General features: G+C 37.5%; 1 protein-coding gene across 2 annotated transcripts in view; it reads left to right on the top strand.

Moving 5' to 3' along the window:
• The window catches only part of LOC108770127 (serine/threonine-protein kinase MARK2), a 106450-nt gene continuing 97138 nt past the window's right edge, over positions 1–9312 (top strand). The window contains exon 1 of one of the 2 annotated variants that reach the window (XM_018521451.1): positions 1–1777. The gene's annotated coding sequence lies outside the window, so the exon portion shown is untranslated. Of the gene's footprint in view, positions 1794–9312 lie in introns of both variants that reach the window. The other variant, XM_018521450.1, reaches the window with a different exon arrangement.

Raw genomic sequence — 9312 nt, 5'->3', positions numbered from 1 at the left:
CTGAATGGCTGTGCTGCTGGCGACTGGCGCGCCATCTTGAGAGTCGACGACGGCGCGTCGCCATCATGAAAAACCCGAGGTGCTGTGATATATGTGCGTGGCGATAGGTGGGGGTTGGTCGGTCATTAACGCGGTGTATCTCGGAGACGGGAAATTTGTCACAAATGGGCGAATATTCCTGAGCACTGAGGACCGGCCCGATCGTACGAGCCGCGAACTTTTCGCGTTCACGTCTCGCGACACGGCACGAAAACATCAACGCCGTCGTGCTCGTCGTTGCCGTCGTGATCAAGATCGTCGCTGTCGTCGCCGTGGCCGCCGTTATCGTCGCCTGCCGTCGCCTCGAGCACACCCAAGGGACTCTCTACAGTCGGTCGCTCCTCGCCGATCTACGGTGCCCGTGGCGAGGGTGTGCGCTGTGCGATCGCGATCGTACGCCCAGTGAATAGAGTGAGTACAGTGTTGGAGAGAGAGAAAGAGAGAGAGAGAGAGAGAGAGAAAGAGAGAGAGCACGCGAAAGATAGAAGAGAGGAGGAGCACACGCACACACACAGTGTGTGTCGATAGCAGAGCCGAGAGCGTTTGTAGCGTTGGCGATCGTGCGCCGGTCGGTGCCGCGTATTGCTTCGAGCGAGCGGCGAGTGAGCGTCGCGAGCCGACAGCCGAGCGTGTTCAAGCGTCGTGAGCGTGCCGTGACCCGTCCGCGTCGAACGGTCGAACGATCGTCGTCGTAGCCTACGCCCGCTAGGAGTCGAGTCGTCGTGCAACGCGAAAAGAGCACGAGCGAGCGTGCCGTAATGGGCGAACGAAACGTGCATGCGCTCGCGGCGTGAGCAGCATCATCTTTGCGTTCGACCTCGCGTACACGCCGAACGCGAAGAAGAGGAACGTGGAGTAATCGCGAGATATACCTGGAGGGAAGAGAAAGAAAGAAAGAGAGAGAGAGAGACAGAGAGAGAAGAAACGAAAGAGAGCCGCCGCGGGCTTGATCTCGACGAGACAGAGACGAGCAAGGCAGACGTACGTACGCAAACGGACGGACGGAGGTCCCGTAATCCTGAATGGCCGCCGCGGCCGCTTTCTAGGTTACTGACGGACAAGGAGGAGAGCGCGCGCGAGGGAGAAAGACGCGGTGAAGTGAGAGAAACGGCGATCGGAAGAGGTAAAACCGCCAAGAAAGAAAGGAAGTGAGAAACGAATCTTGTGTGCGTGCGCGAGTGAGAGCTAAAGAAAAAAAAAAGAACTGTCGTCCGCGAGAGAGAAAGAAGGAGAAAGACGAACTTATAAGGACGGATTGAGCGAGGGGGAGAGAAAGAGAGATAGAGGGATAGAGAGAGAGAGGGGGAGGGAAGAGGACAGACACAGCGAACGACCGTGAGCGCTCTCGCGCGGACGCGCGCGCGCGCGCACACCCGCACCCGCTGAGAGACTCCATCATCTCCGCCGATGTACGGTCACCGAGGAGGTGATCATTCACGCAACGCGCGAACGCCGTGTCCTGGACGTCTCTCCCGTGCTCGTCGGCGAGGTCTCGCCGTCACCCGCGAATCGTCGCACGCGCCGACGGAAGTCTAAAGCCGTCGGCGCCCGTTGCCGTCTTCGCGTATATTATAACTTGCCGCCCCCGTTCACTTATCGCATACACCGCTACCACCACTATCACCGCCACGATCATCACGCGCCGACTACTACCACTGCTGTCAATCGCCACCGTCACCGCCTTCGTCCTCGTGCGTCCTCGTAACCGCCGACGTCGTCGCCGAGGCTTAGCTCGCATGTATGCATCTCAACACGTATGTATTTATTGTCGAAATATGAGAGAGAGAGAGAGAGAGAGAAAAGGGGAGCTCCTGCGTGTAACGTTCTTATATGTGAGTATATGCATGCGGGAGAATTGCGTGTGCGTAGGTGAGTGCACGATGCCCTAAGTGTCCAAAAAAACAGGGAGGGAGAGAAGGAGTAGCCAACCGAGTTTGCCGCGAGGAGTCACTTCGTTTTTCTTGCTCGTCTCTCTCTCTCTCTCTCTCTCTCTCTCTCTCTCTCTCTCCTTTCTTCCTCTTCCTCTCTCGATTTGGCTCTGAAGAGGTTTTCTGCCCCCGCTCTCTATTTCTGTTTCTTTCTGTCCTTCCATTTCTCTCTCTCTCTTTCTCGACATATTTCAATCAGTAGTAGCTTTCTTAATCCTAAATTTTCGTCCATCATCCAATTGCCACTTCTCAAACAAAAGGAGGATCTTTCTTCCTCCCTTTTGGGAGCGGTTTTACCCTGTCAGAGCGTGCAGATTCGCCTCAGAATCGATCCGCGGGCTGTGTATTCATATTTGTTAATTTTCTCTTTGCATAATTTACTTAATGTTCATTATGTAGAAATCAGTGTAAGAATCAGTTCCTGAGTTCTGAATTTTAACATCAAAATACGACGAGAGTTTTATTAATGAGACCTGTCTGATAAAACATTAAATTGATAGAGAATCACATATGCCGGTATTCATAGTCAATTCCTTGATATGAAAAGACCAGGTGTATCATTGCGTGTAATAACAGCTGAATATAATTGGAGGCAAATTTCTGATCAGTGGCACATTTCTAATTATACTGGCTTATAAAATTTGATCAATTTCTAATTGATCACGAATGTCATTGTTTTTAATACGATTTCTCACATTCTTGAAATTAATTCATCTGATCTTTTTACACGATCAATTCTTTTTTTAAGATCGTCTAATGCCCGTTTCTATCAATACAGTTTAACTTTAATCTCGGTTCAACTATCTCTTCATCTTTTTCTAGTTTTAAGAATAAGAAAAAAATGACGAGTAAGTTGAATCGAGATTAATCTACATTGATAGAAATGGGCCTAAGTAATGTCTTAAGATGTTAATACTTTGTAATTAATTTAAGACGATCTCTTAAATATAAGAATCGATTATGAATACTGGCTATAAACATATAATTGTCCGCGACACTATCATATTCCTCGTTAAATAAACTGGAATGCTACATCATGCGATTGGGTCCTTTGTTCTACACATTTATTTTCTTCGAAAAACTAGAAACATCAAGTAATTAGTTATAACATTTGTATACAATTCTTTTAAATACATAACCTTATCAATATTTTCTAAAAATGTTAAAGTATATATAAAAATCATTAAATAATTTGTGTATATTTGTTAAAATGATGAAAATTAATCCGGGGCACGAATGACTCATCGTGTGTAAAGAATTGGAAATTCATTGTATGTACTAAGGATTAAGGCGAAATCCATACCATTTTTATGATCTGAAACGTGAATCATGCAAGGCATTTAATACGAAAATAGACACAAGAGATCGCAGATCGCTATTCATCAGACAATTTTTTGTTAGAATAAATTTTTATATAAATCTTAAATTGCGAATATTAATAAAAAAAATGTTTTTCTAACTTCAACACGTGAAAAAAGAATTATACAATCGTGAAGCCTATTCTAAAATTGCATAAGCATAGTTGTAAGTGGTTGCAGTTATAAGAATTGATCAATCACAATCATATATTCTTTTTATATTCAACTGTAATTGATCAGTTCTTGCAATCACTTACAACTACACTTATACAATTGTAGAATAGGCTTTAAGGGTATAAGCTTTTGAGTCAAACAGAGCTTCCGTTTCCGTTATACGCGTGTTGATTCGTTCGATCTCTGGAATACCAGTGCACAATTATTGAACGTTTTATATCTCTACTATCGCCGTAGCATGTCGCTATTCCATTCGAGGCGAAGCACACGTGTTAGAAGCTCATCAAATGTTATCAAAAATTCAATACTTTGCGGTTAGTACAAATGACTTAATTTCGAAAAAAAAGGATCGTGTAACTTACATGAAATATATCGATAGAAACTTTAATGCACGAAATTTACTTTAATATATGAAGAAAAAACATTTTCTTTTTTCATATTTTATGAGTGCAATCGTTATTAAATCATAAACTTCAAGATACTTCTTGTATATCATTAATACACTGCTATTTCCTATTTTGACGATAATTTAAATACTAATAATATAATTAAAAAAATAATTTGAAGTTAGCGGATGATTTATGACATTTTATTGAAAAACGTTTTAAGAATATTTTTGCATTTTAATTCATCTGTTCGTTTTAACTTTAGCTGTAGATTATTATTGCAACGTTAATATTAAAGTGAATTAAAGAGGAAATCTAACGAGAATGTAAAAAATAAATTAGAGCGAAGTGCGAATTGAGTAAGCATGTTTAGGAATGTAACAGATAATCTGTTATAAAACAGATTTCTCTCACGGCGGAGGTATCAAAGCGTTATAGCATGTGCATCGAAATGTGTCAACGATAAAGAATAAATAGCATTTGCTTTCCATAATTACGTAGAAAGTTGTGGTTCAGGCAATCCGCTCTGTGCTATTGTTTACGCATTGACGCTCAACGATTTCATATTATCATATAATCGATGGGTGCTAAACGTAGCTTCGCAGAGTGTCTGATGAAATAAAACTTTTCGCGTTTACAAAGCATATTAAATAACGAAAGTTTAATGAAGCTTACAAGTACATTTCCATAGATAAAAGTTTATTTGTAGTTTAAATTTTATTCATTAATAATCACCATTTATTTCCACTGTATGTAGTTTAATCTTAATTTTGATTCCACTAACTCTTTATTTCTTTCTGATTCTAAGAATAAAAAAAAAATAAAAAGTAAGTTGAACCGAGTTAATCTACATATTGATAGAAATAGGTTTAATATCCGTTTCCATCAATGTAAATCAACTTTAATCTTGATTCCACTTACTCTTCTTTTTTTAATTCTTAGAACTAGAAAATGATGAAAAACTAGTTGAATCGAGATTAAAGTTAATCTATATCGATAGAAACGGGAATAAAATAAACATAGAGTGTAAATCTAATATTAATTACGGTCGTAATCTTTAAGAATCCCACTTTTCTTTGCAAACAAAATGAATTGAGTTGCGTTTGTTTGGTCTCAAACTTCTCGAACGTATTAAGCATTCACCGTACACGTGTACGGCTTTGGTATTTGCTGTATCGGAAACATGTTATTGTAAAAGTTTCTATTGTGACAATATGTTGCCATCCCATTGAGTGGCTCGGAAACGTGTTCATGACCGCCCATTTCCTTGTAGTCTGGCAGCATCGGTCACTCTTGCCGATCGAAACGGTTTTTTATTACTTGTCTGGCTCTTCACCCATCCTTCCATCCTTTTCTTCTCTCCCTCGAAAGAGTGCTGACCTCTCTATCGATTGATAGAAAAATTCTACCTTAGTCTAACATTTCATCGACTATTTACTGATTATAAATAAATTTGAATATTTTTGTATTAGTTTCAATTCAAGTTCAGCTTTTAAAGAAATATCTAAAGATATATCTTGATAAAAGAATTTATTTACTTGTATTTGTAGATATATTAACAGTTTAATTTGTATGTAATTTGCAATTGAGTAACGCTTTCGCTAATATTTTTCTATTATAGTTTAGAAATAACAATGTAAATAAAATTTTATTTAAAAGAGAAAGAGGACAATGACTCTAACATTCATAAATCGTTTTTTGCAGCCGAAAGCGTCATGTATAAAAAAAAAGAGTAAAAAAACAAGTAATGAAAAAACGTGGCAATTATAAAAGTGGCGTACGTAGGATTTATCATCAGGAAATATCCCTCGTTCATTCTGCACATTACGTTCTACTCTTTAATTGCTTTTTGTACTTTCACAAGCGCGGATACGCCGCAATCGGTGTTTGATACGCGACGCCGCTCGCGTTACATCGTCATTGTTCTCCTAATGATACATCCTAATGATAAACTAACTTGCCTCGCCGGAACAACTCTGTAATGTCGTGTCCCTATAGGTGTCGCATCGCACGATGTAATTATCGTATACTCGTTGACAAAGTGTACGGCACCTATAAGCACAATTACCTAACTTTGACAATACCTTAGTCTATTTATAATTGCACCAAATTGGGAGTATTCGAAAACATTAAATTCTTATCGTCAGAAAATCGTCTTATTTCTATTTGTGGATTCATCCTTTTATTTCAATTTCGTAAAATTTGTTATAATAAACGAATCAATATGATCCCTTTGATCTTCCAGCATTTATTATCATTTCATCTATGTTTAACACATTCTGTACACGATTGATTTATCGTCCTTTGTATGGGCTAAATGAGCAAAGTGCGCTTTCAAAGACAGCATCGATAGAGACAGGGTGGATCGCAGAGTAATCTTCTTAACGTGTGAGAATCCGTCGCCCGGCGACGATTTATTCTTGGATTACGCTATGGAAGCCGGGCTTCTAGCTTTATGTAATACCTTTCCTCGTTGTGCTATCGCAATTTTGTCCACTGGCAAAAAGCCGCGGGAATTGCACGAGAAACGCACGCGCCATTCGGTACGACGAAATTGGCGATGTATTGCCCGATAACGGTACAACTGCAGCATTTTGACACGTACGTTGCCGCGGACAGATCCGATGAGAGAACTATTGATATTTACGTTCGATACGATATCGGCGATTATATTTTGTACAATACCTAAAGTATTATTATGGTATTACTTTTTTTTCTGATAATAAAACAGAAATAACAAAATTGTGATAATATGGAAATCAAAGTAAATAATTGATGTATATTAAAAAAAAACACAATTTATATAATATGTAAAATAATGTTTGTGTCGCAGAGAAAGAGAAGAGAGATGGCTCGATCAATAACTGAATCGAATTTAAATTGTACAAGTTATTATTATTGATTCGAACTAAGATTTAATGGCAAAATTTGCTGGAAACAATTTTTTATATCTAATTTGATATTTGGATAAAAAAAAATAGTAAGAAACTTAGCATTCAAATCTTGTGGACTAGTTCCAATGAAATCTGTAGCCGCCCCTGGCTGCATGTCCTATCTGCGCGTGTGCCGATGACCTAGTAAGACCTAGTTCATAGGGACGGTGGTCTAGGACCTAATTTTGCGTGACTCCAAATACACTTTAGATTTCTTGCATCCATGAGCACATTATCTTGAACATTTTGCGAGCAAATTGCATTCGCAACGTTTTCAACCTTTTGCAGGTGTGATTTCAAATTAAGCTTACCGTATTTCCGCACCGTAAACAATTAAAGTTGGTATAATATTGATCACGACAATTACGTAACTCTACTTGCTATGCCACATTACATATTTGACTGTGAAATAATAGAAGAATTTAGAAATAGGTTTCTGTAATTACGGATATGTCGGTTTTTGGTTTTTTCAATGAAAAAAAGATTTACTAAATCGTAATACATATTTCTTTGAATAGTATTAAGTAAACATTTACGTATAGTAAATAAATGTTTACTCAATAAGAAATGATAGTTAAATCAATGGTTTTTGTATTAAATTAATGTATGTTTACATTTAGTAAATATTTAGTTAGAACTATTCAAAAAAATATTTATTAAAATTTATTATTTTTTTCAATGCAGAAAAGATTAATGTTGCTTTATTAATATCGTTTATAATTTTTTGTATTTTTCAAATGTTAAATAGTGAAAGAAAATTTTATTGTCAATGTCATTTGATAGTAATCGGTTTAGTCATAATGTTATGCATGCACAATTACGTCATTGATAGAGAAAGCTGCAACCTCTTTATTATACATTCTTTGCAGTAATAATTATATAATTTATTATATTACTGAATATACGAGCGATCGGTTTGTACAGATACTCTCAAAATTTACATATGTTCCACCCGCTCGAATGCTTTCGGGTAGTTTCAAAGCTTGTGTGTGCAAAATTCGCTCTATAATTAGCGGCTAATGTTTCGCAGGTGGCTGTGGAATGAAAGTATATTCGAAACACCTGTTCACAGTGAAATAATGTCACCGTGAATATTTTCTTAAGGCCGCAACAATTCGTCCCGCGATGTCCTGCAGCTGTTATCACCGACATCGCCTATGGTCATCTATCAAACGCCCGTTTACATCATCATTGCGTTGCACGCGCACGAACGTACTTGCGTGAGTACGCACGCACTTCCGTGTGTCACGATTTTCGTCGTGTAATCTTTCAGTCAGAATTTTATCGTGCTTGGTCTTAAAGATACTCCAACACAGTGACGTCCTTAGTTAAGCGCGTGAATTCACATTCATGCCATTGAGAAAAAATTTATTAAATCTCAATACATATTTTTTTTAAATAGTACTAGCTAAACGTTGCTTACAGTAAATCAATATTTTATAGATGATTAAAATAATGATAGTTAAATTAAGGATTCTTGTACTAAATATATAAATATATATTTACATTCAGTAAATGCTTAATTAGTACTATTGAAATAAATATTTATTAAAATTCAGTGTGCGCACGATTTTTCTTAATGCATTGTAATAGAGAAAAAATATAATGAAAGTTATTTCCTAAATCGGTTTTCTGGTGGTACAATTCAGTCAATCATCATACGACATATTGATATTTTTATATCTGATTTTTATTGTATCTGAAAAAAAATTTTGTTCACAATCTGCAACTAAAATTTTAGTTTAGAATCTCATTGTATTCATTTGAAAATTGGCTGCAAACCAATAACCGAAACACTCATGCATTTCATATTATACATTAAATCACATTTGATATGGTTGTCATATAGTAACCTGACGTAATTCAGTATCGTAGCACACTAAAGTGACAGGACTGTGTATCAAGATGTCTAGTAGAGAATGCTTCTCCAATGCTTCTTTGCTTTTCTTAATCGATAATTCGATTTTGTGTTTGAATCGTCGAAGGTTTTTTCGCTGGCCTTTTTTCGTGTCATCCTGCATATCCTAAAAACATTATTTGAATATCTTTAAAGATAATTTAGTTAGAGATAACATCTATAAAAAAGTATGAAAATATAAAATGGAATCATAGTAAGTGATAGATAAATGTGAAATTAAGAATATAACATATCTTGTTAATATTTTAAATAGATAGATAATTGTTGGAAAGGATGAAAATTTGATTTTACTTTGTAAGTGTTTACATAAAAATATGTACGTTGCACAATATTAAGATTGCATTAAAATGTGTCTGTATTTATTGAACTGAAAGATATGAAACATGAGTGTGTTGTCGATTTTCGTAAACGGCGACACCGCATTTTTATGTAACACGTCACATAGGTTACAATTTTTAATTATGTTTAATTGTGAGGTAATGTTCGTTTGCTCATAAAGTAGTGTTTGTCTTATGAACTTTACGATCGTCTTCAACGGCCTGCTGGAATCGTTATCGGCGCTTGCGGTTCATATCA

Source organism: Trachymyrmex cornetzi, unplaced genomic scaffold (assembly GCF_001594075.2).
Source record: "Trachymyrmex cornetzi isolate Tcor2-1 unplaced genomic scaffold, Tcor1.1 scaffold99, whole genome shotgun sequence".
Classification (NCBI taxonomy): Eukaryota; Metazoa; Arthropoda; class Insecta; order Hymenoptera; family Formicidae; genus Trachymyrmex; species Trachymyrmex cornetzi.
This window is presented reverse-complemented; position numbering and strand designations above follow the sequence as displayed.